At 37.8% G+C, this 21,916-nt stretch overlaps 1 pseudogene; it reads right to left on the bottom strand.

The window, feature by feature from the left end:
* LOC109236472 lies at nucleotides 10,828–14,891 on the bottom strand (annotated as a pseudogene).

Genomic DNA, 21,916 nt, shown 5'->3' with positions numbered 1-21,916 from the left:
GTGCAAGTCCCCGTGATATGTCATCCTTGTTAGTTTTTGATTATACCAACCTTTTCACCTTTGATCAACGATTAAAATTTACTTTAAGTGCCGTATATGCCACGGCGAATAGGCCAGACAAACTAGAGCGGTGGGGGAACACTGATATACCAGTGTTTGTTCTTAGTTCAAATTAATGTACTATAACACTTCAGCCAGCAAACTGGGGAGGGAGAGATTCAACAATGCTCCTCATCTTATATCAATAATAGGACAAGGTTACAAAGGACGACCGTACCTGATCGATTTAGTGGGAGCAAATTTAAATATCAATATATAAAGAACTCAGTAGTGTCGATCAATCAATAGCTGCATAATGCAGATGGTATACCAAACACGATAGGAATGACATCTCAATTTCATATATCAGGTGACAATATTTGATCTTGTTGGTGGCATAGAGTCCATGGACACTTAGACGGGCTCACCCAAAAGAAAAACCACACTCTATACCTTAGGATTCAACAAGTAAATGTTAACACTACAAGTTTCAAGTGACTAGCATAGTCATTCAGTTAAAGCAAAAGAGCCGAAAAGAAAGATTCAGCAAATATTGATACCTTGAAGGCCCATAGACCATACAAGTGCTTCAATTGAATCATCACTGCGCTACCAAAGTTCAATAATAGCCTTGAAAATTGGTCAGGCTACTCAGAATAGGCAAGAAAACGTTACTATATCCATCTTACCCAACTATTTAACTCATAATATCCGAGATCAGGTGAGTCAAGTCCATATGGGACAATATTTTATTTAGTAATGACTAAACTTTTTAGTTATTGAGGCTGGGAATATTCGTATTTCCTCTTCCCTTTTGATGACTCAAAAAAATACACTTTAACCTTTAATCAAGGTAGAGAAACATTCTTTCCCATCCAAAAAGACAAGCTAAAGGAGATCCTCTTCTTTTTTTTCTTCTTCTTAGCCATTCTGTCTCTCCTTCCAAATTCCATCATCTTCACCCTGGCCTCTTTTCCTTCTTTGTTCTTGCCGACCGTCCCATTCTGAAGAAACAAGTACTTGATTACACACAATGATTAACTTTCATGAGACTAGAGAAGTTTCTTGAATCAAGAGGGAAATCTCTGAATTAGTGGAATTAAGAAATTCCCTGAATGCAGGAAAACAAAGAGTGATTGGGTGCATACACATTTCTCCCCATACAAGGAACAGATACTTTTATGTACAATCAACTGTCATTAAGACCAAAAAAAATTCAGAAAGAATTATATTAAAGTGATGTTTCCTGTCTAGAACTATAGAGCCATTTTAGGAAAAGTTAAGTTTCTAGGTTTGAGTTATCATCCCACACGATAAATATCATCGTCGTTGTGTTGACACCTATAAATAGAACAATCTTGTATTCAGTAAATCATCAAATCATCATAAATACTTTTATTTATCTACTTTTCTCACATGGGAGCAAATATTTATTGTCAGAAGAATTAAGAAACTCTGGAAGGAGGAATAAGGACCACTTGTCTTCTATGAAATTTAGTTTTCTCAACCATTCCGAGGAAACAAGGCACTTCGAAGAGAGACTGTCACTGACTAAATCAGTGAACTTAAATTCCTTGGAAGTAGGAAAAAGAGTACATTTCAGCACCATAAATTATTTTCCCAGACACTTGATTGACGTATCACGAATTGGGAACCCAAGGACGCAAAATAAGAAGGCTACTTTGCTGCAACAGGTTTCAACTGAAACATGAGGTCATGTATTTGAATTTCACTCAAGAATCTTACATAAAACATCCAGCAGTATTTAGAAGTGACTATAACGTAGAAGACAAAACTCAACACAAAAGATGTGAAGAAATAGTAAGTTGACGATACAATCTTAGTTATATAATTCTCATCTTCATTTTGGTGCCCTTCAGCACTCCCAGAATCTTGATCCTCAAAGCAAACGACCATATTCTCTTGCTTCAAGACAAATCAGAAAGCCATACTGTATAAATTCAATCCGTATATATAAAAGACTCTTTGATATGTCATAGAAAACTTAAAGTGGAAAGCTAAGTCCTAGAACATCAAAGATTGACAACTGTACTTCACATGCATATTATGACAGTGGATACTTTAAAACAAAAGCTAAGAAATTACATAAACCAGATTCCTAAATAGCTGAGAAAGGAAGAGCGAGTCAGCATGTGTATAAGCTGAATTTCATGAGATGTTTAATTAGCATCAGTGAGAAAGTGAGACTCAAAAAACTGGATCTCAGGTTATACTTACCTATGTCTCAACCAACCAGCACCCAGGTCAGGAATCAAAGCTCAAATGTAACTGTAAGAACATAGAAAGATAAACAGAGAAATAGTACTGTTCTTCAATCAATTTTTGGTGTAGAATAATCAAGGCTATATGATTAGTTTCTTGGTACTCTTTCTCTTCACTCATTTGTTTGAAGTTACAATTGAATGATGTTTCCAAAGTTCTTAGTTTTGAAGCACATCATTCCTGTTCCAACAATAAATATCTTCTAATATCCGTTAGCTGTTGATCTCATCAGTTATATTGCACAAGTTAGATAAGAAGGCCAGCAGAAAAAACAACTCCTGTAGTGCATTAAGTCCATTGATCGGTTAATGCTATGGATGTATCTTCTTATATGGCCTTGTATTTTCATCAATTAGTAACTTTTGGGATTGAGTTTAGATGTAAGGTCTGTTTTCAAACATGTTTTGAAGCAGACAGAGGTCTTTGGTTCAAGTCTAACCGTCACCTTTTATTAAATAAAAAATTTCAGTGCTACCCATGAAAAAAAAATTTTGCACGTGGAGATGTGTTCGAAGGTCATTAATTAAGTTAAATAAAGGTTGTGTCTTCATTATCAAGTAATTAGAGGTGTTTAAACCTGCTTGTCTACACTTTTCTTATCAAAAAAAAGGTGTGCCCTGATTTAACAAGCTTAAATCTTTAGATGAGATGGGTCCACACAAATAACATGATTTTTCAGAACCAGACCTACCCTGGGTGTGGACTACCCAAAATGGGGCACCCGTGTACTCCACGCTTCAGATTTCCAAGCCTTAACGTGCAGCGTGCATTAAATGGCACACTGGTTATAAGTGTGTGGTGTCGTAGTCTCCTATATAGTTTGAATCTTCACCACTTGAGCTAGCTTTTGGAGTTAAGTTTGCTCAACATACATTTTTTCTTAGCAGATATTATACTTATAGGGGATTACATTCGATGTGAAGTGATACCAAGCCTTGTCATTGGTAAAATCTTTGTTCGTACCACTCTGAAGCTGAGAAGGGTTTTCTCCCGAAACGGAATCAGTTTATCCTCTCTTTTTCCTTATTTTGTTACATCGACCTAAACCTCCGAAATATGGCTGGATGAGGTTTGATTGGAAGTGATTGTTAAGAGCATGCAGACCAGTGTAAAGTGAATTACATTTGTGGCATTCAGGAATATCATATTTGTGGCCTTAGCTATGTGTAACATCAGATAAGTAGCCTTTACCACTATCCCAAATAAAAATCAGCTGTTATAATTATAAGGTTTATAACTCTAGCGCGTATTTTCCGAACTTTTTGATTTTTGACAAAGCTTTTCAATTCTTAACGGGCAAAACGAGCTGAACGTTTTGGCAAATATTCTGGTTGACACATAACCCACAGGGTATTTTCAACCATCAATGATGATGTAACCCAGAGCAGAAGTGAAGACCCCTTTGCCACAGTAAATGTTGAGTATACACATAGGACTCTTGGCTGCAGCCTTTTGTCTATTCAGGACAGTCCAAAGTAAACAGCTAGATAACAGATAGCTACCACAAGACAACAGTGGACAATATCTTTTAACTTTGGAGAGAAATAAACTATTACAAAATTTACAGAAGTGATGTAATGAAAAAACTCTTACCAGGTTTTATATTCTTATGGGTGATATTTACGATCGACAAGATTAAAGTGCATCAACTGCATAGACAGAAAATATTGAAATGAAATAGCTTCATGGAGGAAATGGAAGTCATTATCAGGATGGAATAAGATACTTGGAGAGCCTTTCAAATAAGAAAATAGTATGCGTGCAAGCAAAGTAATCAAAAACATGATATTCCGATTATTAGTAGTAGTTACTTTCATATGCCGCAAGGCAACCCCAGCTTTCATTTAATCATGACTAATCCAGATGATTAAACCTTGTCAGAAGATGACATTTGGAAACAAGAACATTCTAGTCATTAGGACTTGGCGATGTGGCAATAAGCCGAACAATGTTTTGCAAAGAGCTTAGACTTTGATTAAACTTGCAGATGATAGTTGGAAATAAGAAATTTTGGCGCGTTATTGACAGACATTGTTGGCAATCAACAGAAAAAATGTTTTTGCAAGCATGTCTGGCCCTTCTGATGGTTTGCAGCCACCTCAACATACGGAAATCCAAAAAATTATCAGCACGCTCCTGACTATAAATCATAGGAACAGAAAAGACAACTATATACAGTTAGATATATAGCACTATAGCTTGCAATATACCATCGTTAGAAATGTTCAATGGGAAGATTTATTAACAACTTAAGCCAAATTCGGATTTGAAAAAAGCTACTAGAAATAAGGAACAAAAATTTCAACAACTATTTATGCAGAGAGGAAAAAATTGATAAAAGAAGGATTGGAATAGCACATCAAGGAACTTACAGTTGCCAAATCAGATTTACGCATTGTCCTCTTTGCCCTGCTTCTGTTGTTTTCAAAACCACTTCCACCATTTTGAGGATGCAATAATCTGAATATGCTTTATATTTTCATTCCTTCCTCGAATATTTATCACCTTCTTCAGCAGTATAGAGAAGCTTTGATGGTATCCCTTCATGGGCGAAACACAAGCCATATTATCATTGGTCGAGACTAAAAGACCGAATATTGCAATGTGATTAGACCCCTCCTCAGGAGCAGCTCTCAGCGTTTCCTTTTTTTACCATATACTTTATCAACTTCAAGGAGCCTGGAATCCCTAGATCCACTGCTTGATTTCTTTCCAAGGATCATGAAAATCGGGTCGTATATTTAACAAGAGGATTTTGATTCGTTCAGCTCGCAATGACCTCCAAGGACAGTATAAGCATTCAATAAATTTCACCAAAATATTTCTCCCTTAGCCCATCTTAAATAGACAGAGGTGCCTTTCTCCACCTGTTATCGGTGGTAGCCTTAATAAACAGAATGCTTTAGATAACAAATACAGCAGAACAAAACACAGTCTCATTTGCTATCTAGGTGTACACTACCAAAACAAAAGAAAATTTTCTTAAATCAAGATGTCAGCTAGCCAGAAAAAACAAAAGGAAAAACTTAAAATCAAGGTGCAAGAAGGCATAGAAAAGAAGCTAAAGGTCTGATTAGAAAAGATCACCACATGCTATACACCATAGCAAGGTTCTTGAGAAAAATATTAGAGAATTCGGAAACAGGATGCTTAGATCGCAAATGTTGTTCAACATTAGTTGGTTGGTTGGCTTTTTTATTGGGATTTCCACTGTCAGGATTTTCTCCCGTTGGACTTCAAGATTTTGGATATGAAAAGCATGTGTTGGCTAGAATCCCGACGCCATATTTCTTCTAAAGAATCTGGAGATGTGGATCATCCAAGGCACATTACCATGATGTATAGTCTGTTTTTTAGAACGAGTTTGAAACCAAGCTCCACTCAGAAGGATAGATGGTAGCAATTTGGTGAGATCCAAATTGTAATCCAACTTTCGATTTTTCACTTTGTGGGATACAGTAACTGTATTCTTTTGTGCTGTTGACTTACGTCGCAAACTTATTTTGGGTGGGACTTCACCTTTGACCGGACCGGACAAGTTTTTGTCTATACAGCAAAGGCGAAGACCAGGGTAAGTTTTAGAAGAGATGGAAAACCTTAGCTCCTTGCCAAATTAGGACGCGGATAAGCTTGTAGAATGCTGGACATAAGCCATGTATTATTCTTATTTATTCATATTTTTTCTTTGATGTTATCTATTTTTATTTATTTCAACTTATTTATTTATTTTGCATGAAGGGAACTTGCGAGGAAGTTTATACACAGGTTTGTCACTCATGGGGAGTTGGGTTAGTATGTCGACTACATCAATCCCTTATATAGCCTCATAATCTCAAGAGTATGGTTCGGCCGATTAGTTCTGTTGTCCAGCAATTTTGGCATTGCTTCAAAAGTGAGGAGATCATTCAGTATTGGATTCTTATTTTCTTAATTGTTTTTTTAAATGACTTGTTATAACATGTGGGAATTATGAAATTACCACTCAATATAGACATCTCATTGTCAACTCTCAGACAAGAAGGACTCATAGAAACTGAAATACGTCGAAGGCACCAAAGTTGCACAATCTAGAGTAGTCTATTTGTTCACATGTTGGTTCCAAGGAAAAATAAATTGGGATATGCCGAAGAGAACTGGTGATTGCATGCATTAATAAACTAATGATACCTTATAGATCTAAATGCTAAACTTTGTTCCTAAAAAGGGAGCCTATATAAGAACCCAGGTTAATATCACCAGACCTACAGGCAAATCTTAAATTATCTTACGGCCTATGCGATCCATTCCTATTCTATTAGTGTGGGTTAGTTAATTTTCTCACCTTGTGAATGTCATTAGAATGCTTGTAATCCCGTATTTTAAAAGTATAGCTTAGAGGTCTCCTGGGACAAGAACTGTATATACCAGGACAGAGGACATGCATAGATTATTGGGCTATTCTGATACCAGACTTTATTCTACCTTCGGATAGATGCAACTGTTTGGAGATTTGATTACTTGAAAAGAGGAAAGAACAAATATGTGTGGCAAAATCAAGTGCTGAAAGTTGAACACCAAGCCACAGCTCTACACATATGAAGCTTATATCATTAAAAGCAGCTTCTTAAACTATTTCTCTTAACCCAAAATCTTCAATCCAAACGCCAAATACATAATTGTTTTCCGAAAACCAAAACCTACCAATTTAGAGGTGTTTAACGGGCGGGCTAGGACGGGCTGAACAAAAAAAAACAACCCGTTCGTTAACGGACGTTATTGTTAGCGGGCTGGGGATAGCGGGGTGATAGCGGGGTGGGAATTTGCGGGGTTTTTGTGGGGCCCGTTCCGGGTCGGGGCTTAACGGGCTCGATTGGGAGCTGTGCTAGAATTTTTTTAATTGAAATTTTGTTAGCAACGGTACACAATTAAAAAAAATAAAAAATTTAACCCATTAACGGGCTGAACCCCGGGCTGCAGCCCGTTAACAACACGTTAACGGGTTATCGGGCTTAGCGGGTTCCGTGCACGGTATCCAAAAAATGTGTTCGTCTAAACCCGCTCCCCGTCCAACCCGTCCCAGCCGCCTATATGCTAAACAGTGCAGGCTGAATCGGGCTGAACCGGCCGACCGGGTAAACGGGTCTCAGCCCTGCCCAATTAACAGGTATGGTCCGAATTAAAACCTACACTCTTTTAATCCAAAAACCACTAGGTTAATACAAGCCCCAACAAAGGCATTACTCATTTAAAATTCTCAAACACACTTGAGTTCTGTCCACTGATATTCAACAATAGTGGCACATTGAACAACTCCACACGCTGCTGTACTTTTACTCAAATATTGTAACGTTGCTTGCTTGTAGTGTTTCAGTCTGCTGCTCAAACATTCAAGTTAAAACATTGAATCGTACTCAACAATTTTATATTTCAACTCTGTGCAGTCTATTGTTTCATTGATGCTATCTTTTGTTACTTGTTTTAAGTGATGCAAATAAACCTTGGAACCAATTCTAAGAAACGAAGAGCACTGCATATACCCCGGGGGATGGAGGAAACAAGAAAAACAAGCAAACAGGTTTAAAACACTCCTTGCAGAACATTGTACCATTGCTAGAGTATACAGTGAAATGATAAAACAAACCAAGATTGAACTTAAATAGTTAAAACATTTGGTCTTGACTTCACAAAGGACAATTTCCGCACAAAGACTATCATTTATCGAATCATCCATAAAGGATTGTTCTTGAACAACGGGACAAAAGAGCTTGTGAGGTTCAGTTTACTGGAATGTTAAAGAAGGGAGGGGAATACCGAGGGGAAAATAAGGTCAAATGTGAATTTGTTTGTACCAAATCACATGAATGTCACCTTTGATTATAAAGTTCTTGTTTGCTATCAACCGTCATTAGGTAAAGGATAAAAGAGGTAACCAGCACGATCAGCAAAACCAATTTCTAAGAAATATTCTGCAAGATTTCAATACCAGGTAGCAACATGACCATGATACGCTTGCAAAATGAACATGCTTTCCTCAGAAGGGCCTCATCACAGACATCAGCAGATGAATTGAATCCTTCCTTCTTTCATTGATTCCGCCCTCTATCCGCCATAATATTAGCTGAGAAATTGTATACTTTTTTTTAAGGACTTGAGACATGAGAACAATTCCAGTTAAAGCTAGCCAAACTCACCATATGATCCACGATTCATATTTCTTCTTTAGAATTGTACCTAATGACATAAAATTAATTTGACATAAAAAGAAGATAAGATCAAGACTTATCATAGGAACAAAAAACATTAACAGAAAAAAAGTAGTAAAGACCTGCACGTTCAGCTTAGTGGAGAATATAGATGAAAACACATTTGGTCAACAAGCCATCAAGAAAAAGACTGTACAGCAGGTTTGATAAGGGAAGCCATATGTTCCACAGGTGGGAAATAGAGAAGTATTAATAAGAAAAACTCATGCAATATTTTAGCATGTGAAGAGTACAAAGCATAAGTTTATTTCCAATCATCAAGTAAAATTCTCTGTGACAATCACTACTAAATTATTCAATTTTGATAATGGTGATAACATGAGCTAGTACTGATCAAGCAACACAGCAGGTCGAGCTCCACTGAAATAGAATATGCTAGTCATTCAGCGGTCCATTTTGTGTCATAACGAGCAACACGACGAGTAGTTTATCCTTGCTCAGCAGTCCATTTTCAAAGCGAGACTGAATATTCTGCAGATCAGTTTCATAAGGATTATTATTAGTGAATGCAACATCGAACCAAAACGATTTGCTGAAAGTACCTTGAATCTACTCCTCGGCATGTCATTTGTATGCTAATCACTTGAAGCGGATAGGATTCAAGAAAACCAAGGGAACCTAAGCAAGCCTTCAGGAATTGAATGCCACTGGTTCCTTGTTCGTCGAACTAACGTTCATTCCATAATGAACACACATGTGCTGGTCATTCAGTATAAGAATCCAAAAGCTCACTTACATTAAACAAGAAACTGAGAAATTAGTGTTGTGCGTTGCTAAGCAGCTTACTGAAGCACGACCTTCACATCGCGAGTCTCAGAAAAGTGAAGAAGCCAAATGCACTAAAGAAGAGGGGCTGAAATGATCGTGTAAAATCAAAAGTAACAAAGCAGTTTTCATACAGATTCACACAGAGACACAACCCATGACGAGGGCAAAGGAAAGTTCACTTGCTACCTGGATTCTGAACCATGCTATCAGGTAAGAGGCAAATGAAGGACTATGTATCATATTCATGGATGATCCCTTTCTGAACCCAAACTGTATACTCATCGTTACATCGAGGCTCTTCAGAGTAGATAGACAACATCCTATATTGCATGTGTTTTTCCTTCAACCTGAAGACGAGTTGAAGAAATCATGTCAGCTGTAAGCTATACCTTTTATATGAGCTCAGAGAAATGCTTGCAGATCACAACATTTGTTTAATGCTTACAGTGAATTATACATGAAATTGCCCGCTACGGTCAGCAGCAGATTCTACCCATAGGGCCCTTCCCCTGTTCTTTCACCTGCATTGACAAGATTTCACGCTCCGCACAACGCATTAACTTGGACTATTGATTGCTAATTAGCAACCGACCACGGAAATCTCCCACCCCAGCCGTCAACAAGCCAATATTTACATGATAATGTCATAAAAAAGAAGCGAATGCATCAAATCATACACAAGTATGCCTCAGTTCGTCAGCCCCAAGGCTCAAAGAGGATGCATTAGTAAATTGTAAAAAGATCTAATTCCCAGTTATTTGGTCTTGAATTAATCGTGCCAAGAATTGGAAACAAGAGGAGTTACCAGGCTGCGCTCCTCATAACGCACTGGTCTAATCATTAATGAAGAATAAGGATTGAGCTAGGTCCAAGAACCACACTAGGTAAATGATTGATCTGAAGATAATAATCTTGAAAGAAATAAGGAGGCCACTATATAAATGCATACACGAAAAAGAAATTGGGAGTTCTAAATAGGATACCTATTCATTACTCGTAAGAATTTGTGCACCAAGGAAATTCTACATCATGGTCAGGACATTACACCTGATAAGGGTGGATTCCACAAATATCGAAATGACTAACTTGAGTTTCAGTTAAGCAAAATTTGCAAGCTCAAGACACAACATTAAGAGAACATACTGCAAATATAATATTTGTCAAAGTCCATTTTTACTACAAAGAGATTGGAGTAATAATCAGATGTAGAAATCAACGGTCGGAGCTCCTGCATTAAATAAGAGGCATGGTCATGGAGTATGATCTCAGAAAACCATACGAACAGGGACATAGAGAGATAGACACAACTCGAAATTCAGAAAATTATCAACTGCAGAATTAAATTTTTGAAAATATAACCCAATGCATGAGTCCGTTTTTCGAAACACACTGCCACGATAGGACTTCTTTTATCTGTCATAACATTGCTTCACAAACTTCTAAACTCATTGTCTAATGTCTATTCCGAATTTCCTGTTTCTATCTGATAGCCATTTTAGGCCTCGTGAGTACAAAGCAGAAGAGCACTCAATTTTACCTGAATGTTGAGAATATAATTGCTATCCCTGAAGATGAGCAATCGAATTTTCTCATTCCTGCATGTGTTTTTCTTCGCCAACCTTTGCAATGAACCATTCAATCTAAATGGAAGGACAACAGCTGCCATGTTGTCCATACTTCCCTTTTCAAAAGCAGCACTACTATGCAATCAGCTAAGGAATATGAACATGAATAAGTGAGTTCCGATCGCACAGTGAAATCAGCATGTAAATTCCACAATATGTCACAATATCCTGTGAGCTAAGCTTTTCAAAAAACGCCATCAGAAGCACCACCAAATAGCTGTCATTGGCTGTCAAGGTTGCCAATCGGTGACCTCAGGTACGGATATAACGCCATAACTGAAACACATTAAGTTGTTGATAAGTCATTTCTCAGGTTAAAATAGAAGTCTTTTGAAAATTTTCAAAGATTTTACTAGCACTGCAGGAAAAACTAAGCAGATGAATTCATGCATGTCTTCTAGTTCAACAGTTAAAAACACAGACGACTCAAAGCATGCGTCCAAGTTCACCAATTAAGATGCACAAAAATTAATGCATGCGTCCAAGTCCACAAGTTAAATCTGCAAACAAAGCAACGGGGGGAATGACATACCAATATAGATACCTCCAGCATAATGGCACCTCACCTTTTAAAAGATACATCACCTATTGCTCTTGAAACAGCCAATTGACCATTAACCCTAGCTACGCACGCCATTCAGAGACATTTCCTCCTGCACGTCTCACTCGAGACCTTCTCGTCATCCCTATCTGGGTGGTGGTCTCTAGTCAATTCCTTGGAAATCAGAAAGGCCACTGGTCAGAAGCTGCCAACTTGAGCTATTGAAGTTCTTCACAGGTTCGAAAACCCCAAAGCCTCTTGTTTGCCTATATAACTCAATAAATTAGCTGCAACCAAAAGAGAATTAAAATAACTATCTCTTCGAATTGTCCATGTAAAGCAACTCATACTTTATATAAAATGTTATTTGATAAAGACATTACAAATATGATTCTACACCATGAAAATTGTTACTTGACATAGAGCCAAAAGGGGAGAACTTCTGACCTTTAGCCTCTTCTTGAGATTTATATTCTTCAGAACAAAAAAATGGCCTTTGAATCTCCGATATTTGCACTAAAATTTGATTTTCTGCCATAAGTATAACTGTGGCGGTAGAGCCAGAATCAAAATTGTGTCTAAATGCATCCTTCAGAGCAGACAAGTTAATATTAGACAATGCGTAACAAAGATTTAAGTCTGATTGGCCTAACGATAAAAATGCCACTTGAGAGGTTACCCTTGAAAATGCAGAATCAATATCATTCATTGCCCTTAGCAATGCCTCCCTCAATATTTCCAAGTGAAAAGATCGATCAATGATTGAAGACACAGTCAGCTTGAGCCTACATAAGAAGAAATGACAATTTTCTGGATATTTAATCATTGTAAATTTTTTTGGACAATAAGAGATGCTATTAGATAACTAAATACAGATGGATGACACCCTGTAATAGCAAATCAATCAAAAAGTAGACTGTAGCCTAAATATCATTCTTTTATGAGTAGGACTGTAGCTTATTTATCATTTTACAGAATCATTTAGTTTTGCAGTTAAAGATACATATATATAATAAATATATTCTTCCCCTTGACATAGTAATATTGAGGATTAAGCAGGACGGGCATCTACTCTCACTGTTCCTGTATACAGGTGTAAACTATCAATGATTGATAGCCTTCAAGAGCTAAGTTGCTCCGACATGGCAGTTTAGGTGCCGCACCCGTGAGAACAGACATAGTAATGGGTGTGGGTATGGGATCCGTACCGGATTTCGTCAAACAATTTTGGGTACTTTGACCACGACGGACGAAAAAATTCAGACGAGATACAATTTGATTCCCGAAATCAGAATCAAAACTAGGGAAAATTTGAGAATAAAAAGAAAATCCACACTTGACAAGTAATACGTAGGTATTCCACAAAATTTCTCATAATTTAGAGATATTTTTATATGTATATATTTTCAAATATTTTAGCCAGATCCCCCCACCCGTATTCCGCACTAAGATCCGTATCCCCTAATCTTGAAATTTACATCTAGAAGGATCAGACCTCTAGATCCGCACCGTGGTGGACACCCGCACCGTGTCCAAGCAACTTAGTTCAAAGGACTCCATAAAAGGAATCAGGAACTTTTGCTCATCTTAGTGTAAGCCTTGGATATATTTTAAACAAACAAAAAAGACATGATGCCCTACCTTCTGTGCTTTTCCTTTCTGTGGGTTTTCTTTAGAGTAGTGGGAAAGAGAGGGGAGTCCTTAGCAATTCTTAAAAGTATGTTTGTTGTTTAGCATGTGTTTAGCATAAAAAAGGGAACTTAATGCATGTTGCCAAACAAACAACATTTTCATTGTTTTTGTTATCAAGAATTGTAGGAGTTAGTTTAATTTTAAAAGAAAAACATTTACTATTTCAAGAGGATGCGAGAAGGAACAGTGTAGGAGAACACCTCCCCAAGTTCAACTCATCCGATTCCAGTTCAGAGTACTCTGTCCTTCTTTCATTTTGGCAAGGAGTCCAATCATTTTCCTTGAAAGAACTGAAAATGTTGCATCAAGAAGAAAAAATGTGTGCAGTGTGAAATACTGCCAGTAATAGCTTTGATGCCAATTCACTTGCTTCAGCACCATTATGACCATCAAATTACTGCGACAACACAACTGTAACCTCAGTAATACCTTTAACACTGCACCATAAAGATAATTTAGAGACAACAGTGCAACACAAAGACAAGTAAACTCTATGTGCACCCACCATGGTATAGTTAAGATGGGGTTCTTACAATAGGTTGTGGCTGAGTCTGATACAGCTATATGGAGCTTCTTGCTGGGTAGGGTCTAGAAGTTACAACCGATTTATTGAGTCTTTAAACTGTTAGTGCCTGGTTAATCCAAAAACATACCATATATATGCTTAATCTAGAACTGTAATAGTTCTAAACATCTCTGATTTACTTCATCACAAATAAAGTCCACTTGTCTTTTTTGGTCCATGCCAAAATAATTTTTACTTTTGTTCTAGAAGGATATGTTTTTATCTTTTCAACTATAATTAACTTTACAAAATTTGCATCGCATCCACATTTTTTTTCTTATTTTTTAGCATGATCAACATTTAGTCTTCTCAATGAAACCTTTGTTGTACTCCATTCTTCAATACTAGACAAACACCATGTTGCTTCCACATATTCACATATCAAATGTTTTCATAAGACTTTATACATGTGTTGGAAACTTACTTTTTAGGGGAAACAACAACAACAACAACCCAGTGTAATTCCACAAGTAAGGTCTGGGGAGGGTAGGATGCACACAGCCTTATCCTACCCTGGAAGGGCAGAGAGATTGTTTCCGATAGACCCTCGGCTAAAGAAGATGAAAGAAGCACTGATAGCAAGTAATAGCAAGACAATATATTTACAAAACTAAATTCCAAATAGCACAAGAGAACATGAAAGAGGTACTGATAGCAAACTAAGAAAGTACTGATGGCAATAATAACAAAACTAGATATGCGATAATAGCAAACTAAGGATAAAAGGGGTACACACTAACAATAATTACTATCGAACTATATGAAGACAAAGGGAAACGCACGACTACTACTAACTTCTCCCTAATCCTCAACCTCCAACCCTCTTATCTAGGGTCATGTCCTCGGTTAGCTCAAGTTGCACCATTGTCCGCCTGATCACCTCTCTCAAGATTTCTTTGGCCTACCACTACACCTTCCTCTTTCCCAAGGCCAACCTCTCACACCTCGATTGGGGCATCTGTGCTTCTCCTTTTTAACACTCCCGAACCATCTCAACCTCGCCTCTCGCATCTTTTCTCCACAGAGGGCCACTCCCACTTTGTCCGAATAACTTCATTCCTTTCTATCTAACCTGTATGCCCAGACATCCATCTCAACATCCTCATTTCAGCTTTTATCTGCTGGAGCCTGGACATGGGAGTTCTTGACTGTCCAGCACCTACCCATATAACTATGTCGGTCTAACCACTACCTTGTAGAACTTACCCTTAAGACTCCAACGGCACATTCTTATTGCACAAGACACGGAAGCAAGCTCCACTTTCATCTACCCTGCCCCCGATACGATGTGTGACATCCTCATCAATCCCATCATTCTGAATTACAGACCCAGATACTTGAAACTCTCTCTCCTTTGGAATGAACTTGCGTATCAAGCCTTACATCCCCCGTCTCGCTTCCTGGGTAAAACAGCTGAACTTGCACTCCAAGTATTTTATCTTGGTCCTGCTCAACTTTTGAACCCTTAGACTCTAGAGTACGTCTCCAAACCTCCAGTCTCTGTTAACACCACCACGCATCTCATCAATCAAGACATGTCATCTGCAAATAACATGCACCAAGACACCTCCCTTGAATGTGTCGCGTCAATGCGTTCATTACTAAGGAAAACAAAAACGGGCTAACTATTGATCCCTGATGCAACCCCATCTCAACCGGGAAGTACTCAGAGTCTCCTTCTACTGTCCTACCCGTGTCTTAGCTCCATCATACATATCCTGAATCACTCTATATACGCTATAAGCACTTCTGTTGTGAAGACGACTCCGGAATGGATTTTTGTCGGTTCCAATGGCTCAGTATGGTGATTTTGTCGTGAAGCGTGTCGAAGGTTGATTTGGAGGTCCGTAGGTTCATTTCGGGTTAATTGGCGAAAGTTGGAAATTGGTGAACTTTGGGAAGTTTGACCGGGAGTGGACTTTTTGATATGACGGGGTCTACTATATGGATTTGGAAATTTTGGTGGTTCAATTGGTCTATTTGATAGGTTTCGGCATTCGAATGTAGAAGGTTAGAAGTTTATAAGTTCATTAAGCTTGAATTGAGGTGCGATCAGTGGTTTTAGCGTGTTTGATGTGATTGAAGGCTCGACTAAGTTTGTATTGATGGTTTTAGGACTTGTTGGTATTATTGGTTGAGGTCGGGGGCCTCGGGTGTGATTCGGACCATGTTCGGCGCATTTGGAACATTTTTGAGTTGCAAAATCCTGGTTCCTCCAGTTCTGGTTTCCTCTTTTTTTTTTTTTTTGATTTGCACCGGGTGTCCGAGTCTCTAAGAGCCCGGACTAATCCCGGGGGTGCACAGGCCCTCGGCAAGGAGTTTCCCTCAAGTGCACCACGGTTAATTCAGGTTTTACCCAGTCCGGTGGCCCTCAGAAATTGTTTGCACCAGTGGGTTTCGAACTTGAGACCTTGAAAGGGAGCAAACCCCAAGGCTCAAGTCTATTGCCACCAGGCCAACCCCTGAGGGTTCCAGTTCTGGTTTCCTCTTATTTGTGATCGCGTAAGAGGGGACGCGATCGCAAAGATTTGAGTTATGGCAGTCATATTTTGTTCTATGCAATCGCAGGTATGCATACGCGATCGCGAAGCTTGCATGGCCAGTGAATCGCGAACGCGTGGCTTTGCTCGCGTTCGAGCAGTGAAGAAGGGAGGATCTCGGGCAGCGGAAGGATTTGCTCTTAGCGGTCGCGTGTGTGTTACGTGATCGCGTTAGCTTGGCATGGCAGTGGTTGCGTTCGCGACAGTCTTCCGCGTTCGCGTATAGTGTTTTTAAGCTGATGGAATTTTGTCTTTCACGATCGCGTGGGAATTTCCGCATCCAATAGTGTAAACACTTGCAGAACTTAAATATTCAAAATCTGTGGGTTTTCTCTTGAATTTTCATTTTTGGGACTTGCGAGCTCGGATTTAGGCGGAGAATTTTGAGGGATTTTCAGAGGAAACATTTGTGGTAAGGATTCTTGACTCATTTTTTATTATATTCCACTAATCTATCATTAGTTTCTCCATTTAATTAAGTATTTGGGTTAGAAATTTGGGGAAAAGGTGTAAAGTTCTTAGATCGAATTTTGATGTTTTGATCGAGGTTTTGGTATCGGATTTGTCTAATTTTGATATGGTGGACTCGCTTGAACGGGTGTTCGGATTTTGTGGACTTTTACCCGATTCTGAGACGTGGGCCCGAGTTGACTTTTTGGGGCGATATTCTAATTCTTTGTTAAAGTCATGATTTCATTATGTAGATTAGTTTCTTATAGTTATATTTATAGTATGTACTTGCTTTTGGCTAGATTGGTTGGTTTGGAGTCGGAAAGTCGAGGAAAAGGCATTCTTTATTGACTGATTGAGCTTGGTTTGAGGTAAGTGACTTGTCTAACCTTGTGTAGGGGAAATCCCTTAGGATTTGGTACTGTTGTAACAATTTGTGATATGTGAGTGCCGTGTACGCGACGTGACGAGTGCGTATATGGGCTAAACATTGAAATTCCGGTCCTTGCTAAGTAGTTTCTTTTAATGCCTTAATTGAGTTATTCTAGCACGTGTAGTCATACATGCTTAGCCTAAGTTCACATGTCTAAGTGTCTCATCTCTTAGTTGCAATTTGTGCAACGTGCTTAGTTGATTACCTGCTTCTTGATTCCGTATTATTCTTTAATTGTAGGATTCCTTGCTTGTAATATCATTGTTTTCATTTACTACGTGTTGACTTTCGTGATTCTTGTTGAGATGACTTGTTTGGTTGTGGCACGACAGTTTCTTCGTGCAGAGTGTTATTGGCACGAGGTTTTCTTCCGTGCAGAGTGTTATTGACACGAGGTTTCTTTCGTGCAGAGTGTTATTGGCAACGAGGTTTCTTCCGTGAGGAGTGTTATTGGCGCGAGGTTTCTTCTGTTGCGGAGTGTATTGGCACGAGGTTTCTTCCGTGCGGAGTGTTATTGGCACGAGGTTTCTTACGTGTAGAGTGTTATCGCACGAGGTTTCTTACGTGTAGAGTGTTATTCGCACGAGGTTTCTTCCGTATAGTGTTATTGGCACGAGGTTTTCTTCTGTGCGGAGTGTTATGTGGCACGAGGTTTTCTGCCGTGCGGAGTGTTATTGGCACGAGGTTTCTTCGTGCGGAGTGTTATGTGGCACGAGGTTTCTGCCGTGCGGAGTGTTATTTGTGGCACGAGCTTTCTGCCGTGCGGTTACTGTTTTTCCTCTATTTGCTGTATTGTTTTGTTGTGTGTTGTTGTTCCTTACTTGTAAGACGTTCGTTCCCTTAGTGTTGTAATTGTCTTCTTGTTTTCCCGTGTGTTGGCTTTTCCGTGCATTCTTATTGTTCATTAACCTGCCATTTATTTTATCATTTTACCTTCTGCCTAATTTCTTATATTTCAGTAGGGCACTGACTGACCTCGTCACTACTCTATAATGTTAGGCTTGGCACTTACTGAGGTACCGTTTGTGGTTACTCATACTACGCTTCTGCACGTGTTTTTGTGGAGACCCAGGTACCTCTTATCAGCCTCGATAGTAGAGTGTTTGTGCTGCTGCTTGGAGACTTCAAGGTATATCCGCCAGCGTCCGCAGACCTCGGAGTCCCCCTTTATCGTTATCAAGTCGTATAAAGATATTTAGTACTTCCTTGAGTTTGTGGCTTATACATACCGGATTTTGGGAGATGTTCTTACTCTGAGTTGAAAATTTACTTATACATATCAAGCGGCAGTTTTCAGTTTTAAATATATATATATATATATATATATATATATATATATATATATTGACATTGATATTTTTAGTCGTTATTTCAGTTCTTTCCGCATAATTGTTAGGCTTACTAGTCTTAGAGACTAGGTCCGTCACGACATCCTAGTTGTACTGGAAATGACTTTTGCACATAAGTGAGGGAAGTCATTTTCCCTCTTTTGTGGAAAATATTTTCCTACTGCTAACTTAAACACCAGCAAATAGAAATGAGCTTCATAACATGAAAATAAGTAAGGTTTTCAAGTATAGGTTCTTACTTCTTATGTCATTATCAATTAAAAATTGGATTATACAATAGAATTATAGAAGTCAAGGTACTTGCTAAATTATCCAAAGATAACAATATAAAATTAATGTAACAGTTTCAAAGTGTCCACTGGATCCAAACACATACTTTTAGAACAGAAAAGAGTAACATTCACATATTTTACATGATGGGGTAAAAGTTGAAAAAGGAAATTTCGGGGAAGGGATGCGAAAATCGAGAGCACAGAGAATTCGGATCTTCTTGAGACTTGCGGCGACCTTGATGCAAGGCTGTTTGGCACCTCGCATTCGGCGATTTGGATTCGGAACCAATGATCTGAGTTTCTCAGCGAGGGCATTTTGGAGATTGAAATACGGCAGGTGCACCGCCCTTCTTTGTACACCGTCAACAATGCTGTCGACGATCTCCGGAAGTACAAGTACTTCACGCAAAGAACAAACCCTAACACGAAGGCGAGAAATTTGCATGAATTCATTCTGTTTTCTCGGTTTCTGTTCATAGAGAAATTGAAATTGAAGAGAGGAGTTTCATGGATTGAGAGAAATTGAGGACAAGGTAGAGTAAGAGAACAAGATTCGCGCGGTGAATTTGAACAGACATACTTTATTAAGAGGTTGTACTTTCCGGAGTATTACACATAATCAAAAATACGTTGGGTGCTGTGGCACGGAGATGCAACTGAAAAAGTATCCGTCCATCTAATGGAAACTATTCTCGATTAAAAGTTCGGAACTTCGGAGTATGAAGTACGCAAAATCATTAGGTAGAACTTTATGTGAATTTTACAAATTTAAAAAGTATTAGTATTATAAATCCTAAAATCTATAGTTAAAGAGAATTTATTAACTTCCTTAATGATACCACTTCTATGGTTGAATAGCAGCGGACTATATGAAATTATACGAGGTTTTTTTTCTGGGCTTCTGATAGTGAGGTTTGAGTTCGTTTAATATATAATCTACTATTTTACTTTTATTTTTTGTTTGCTTTTTCTGTTTTATTATTTAATTGCGTGGTAGTTATATCATATTCTATTAATGTTTAACATAATGGTTTAAATAAAGAATTAAATTAACAATGTTAATTTCTATGTGCCTCTTAAGATAGAACACTGTTATTCTCACTCGATACTTATTATTCTAAATATCGCACTTTCACTATAATTAGGTTCAAATTATACTATCACTCTTTGTGATGTTTACTTACTTAAAATTGTTATTATGTTTTTCCTAACAAATTTGTATATTTAATTTGTTAATTTAACTTATTTTGTTTTGTTTTAAAAATGATACTTTTACTCAATTTTATTAATTTCTAAACTAAACCATCTTAATACTCTTGTTTTGTACAAATTTATATGATATTTTTACTTACTTGATTTTCTATAAATAAACTCATTATTTCATATTATCACCTTACTTTATTCAAGATTGTTAATATATTATTTGTTATATATTTAAATATATTCTTTGTTCATCTAAATTAATATTATCACGATTGCAAGTTCATGGTAGCACAGTGGGCTTTGTCGTACGAAGGTAATTGTGTATTGTGCACGGGTGCCATATGTATAAGATTTGGAAATTGTGGTCCATGACTTGTAGTTTATGGTAGGTGATGGTGCTGGCTCCGAGAGATATCCTGGTAATTCTTTTTGTAAGTCCTGTGAGCACGTGATTTTTGCCCTAGTAGTATCTCCTATAATTTCAAAACAAAAAATATTTTCTTTTTATTATTTTTCAATTGTGGTTTTTCTGTGGCATTTTTCTGTTAATTTTAGTTTGTGTTGCGCATTTTTAATTCCTATAAAATACAAATATGTGCATTGCATTTTAGGGTTTAATTTTGCATACTTTTTGGAATTGATTTGTAATTAGGAGTTTAAAAAATACAAAATCACAAAAAAATAGTTTAATTTGCATATTTTAATTTCAATTTTGAGTAGTTTTTTCTTTAATTTGTTGGTTAATTACTTTTGATAATTTTTATTTAGTTTAGTTAGTGTTTTCAGGTTAATTTGGTTTTTAGGATTTAACTTTGATTTTAGTTTAATTTTTAAAAAAAAGAGAAGAAAAGGAATTAAAATAGAAATAGGAGGAAAATTAAAAGGGAAAAGAATTAGAATCAGATTCTGGGCCAGTCTCATATCAGTTAAGCTAGGCCCAGTCCGTTTTTCCCTTGTACCCGTTAAGCCAAGCCCACATCCGCCCTCCGGTCTGCGACCCGCCCAATCGCCCATTCATACACTAAATAACCCTAATCTCCCAACGTCGCGCGTACTGTTCTTCTTTCAAGAACACCGAAAACCCGGCAAACCAATCAAAGTCCCTAGGAGTGAGTCCCAAATCCCTACTCTCCCCCCATCCTCTCTCACCGTTCTAACGGTTTCTCGACGCGAGATTCCTTCTCTCTCACTCTCGATTTAGATGTATCTCACAATTTGAAAGTTCTGGAGGCAGATTCGCTGGATGAGTGTGAGGCATTGGATTGAGTTCATTCAATCTGGGCCCTAGATTCATCAAGGGATTCGTTTTCAAAATAAGGCAGTTTCGATTTTGAGAGGAGGGGGGGTGGCGAACAAAAATTTGGAGAAAGGTTGAAAGCTTGGATTATTTTCTGGTTTTTCTGATCCATTTTCTTCTTTGAAGAGTACTTTCAAAGTTTAAGAGAAAGGTATATAAGAATTTTTATTTTTCTGAATTCGTTTTTGAGTTCCGAAGAGATGAAAAATGAATTGAAGTTCAAGCTTTGGTTTTTTACTGTTGTACTGCTGATTTACTGCTAACCTCGCTAGGTTTGGAGTCGAAAGGTGTATTGTCGAGTCCTGTATTACTTAAGGAAGTTTGGAATCTCAGGTTCAATTTCCTTTCTCTCCTACGTCTCTGTTTTTAAAGTGTCTTGAGCTGTGAGATTTTGTTTCAATGGTGGTTTGTTCTGTGATTGAATTTTTGCTGGTGAACTTTTTCTCAATGGTATGATGTGCTTGAGTACGTTCAATCAGTAAGAGTCGCTATTGAGTAGTCGTCCTCTATGTTTTCTATGCTTTAACTGTTATTTTTGGTTCGAATTATCATTCCGTCGCCTTTCATGCACAATGAACGATGTGTTCAGTTTTGTGATGGTTAAGCGAGCATGAAAC

The sequence above is a fragment of the Nicotiana attenuata genome, chromosome 1 (genome assembly GCF_001879085.1).
Source record: "Nicotiana attenuata strain UT chromosome 1, NIATTr2, whole genome shotgun sequence".
NCBI classification, from domain to species: domain Eukaryota; kingdom Viridiplantae; phylum Streptophyta; class Magnoliopsida; order Solanales; family Solanaceae; genus Nicotiana; species Nicotiana attenuata.
Note: the sequence above shows the minus strand (reverse complement) of the source record. Positions and strands in the feature narration are given on the sequence as shown.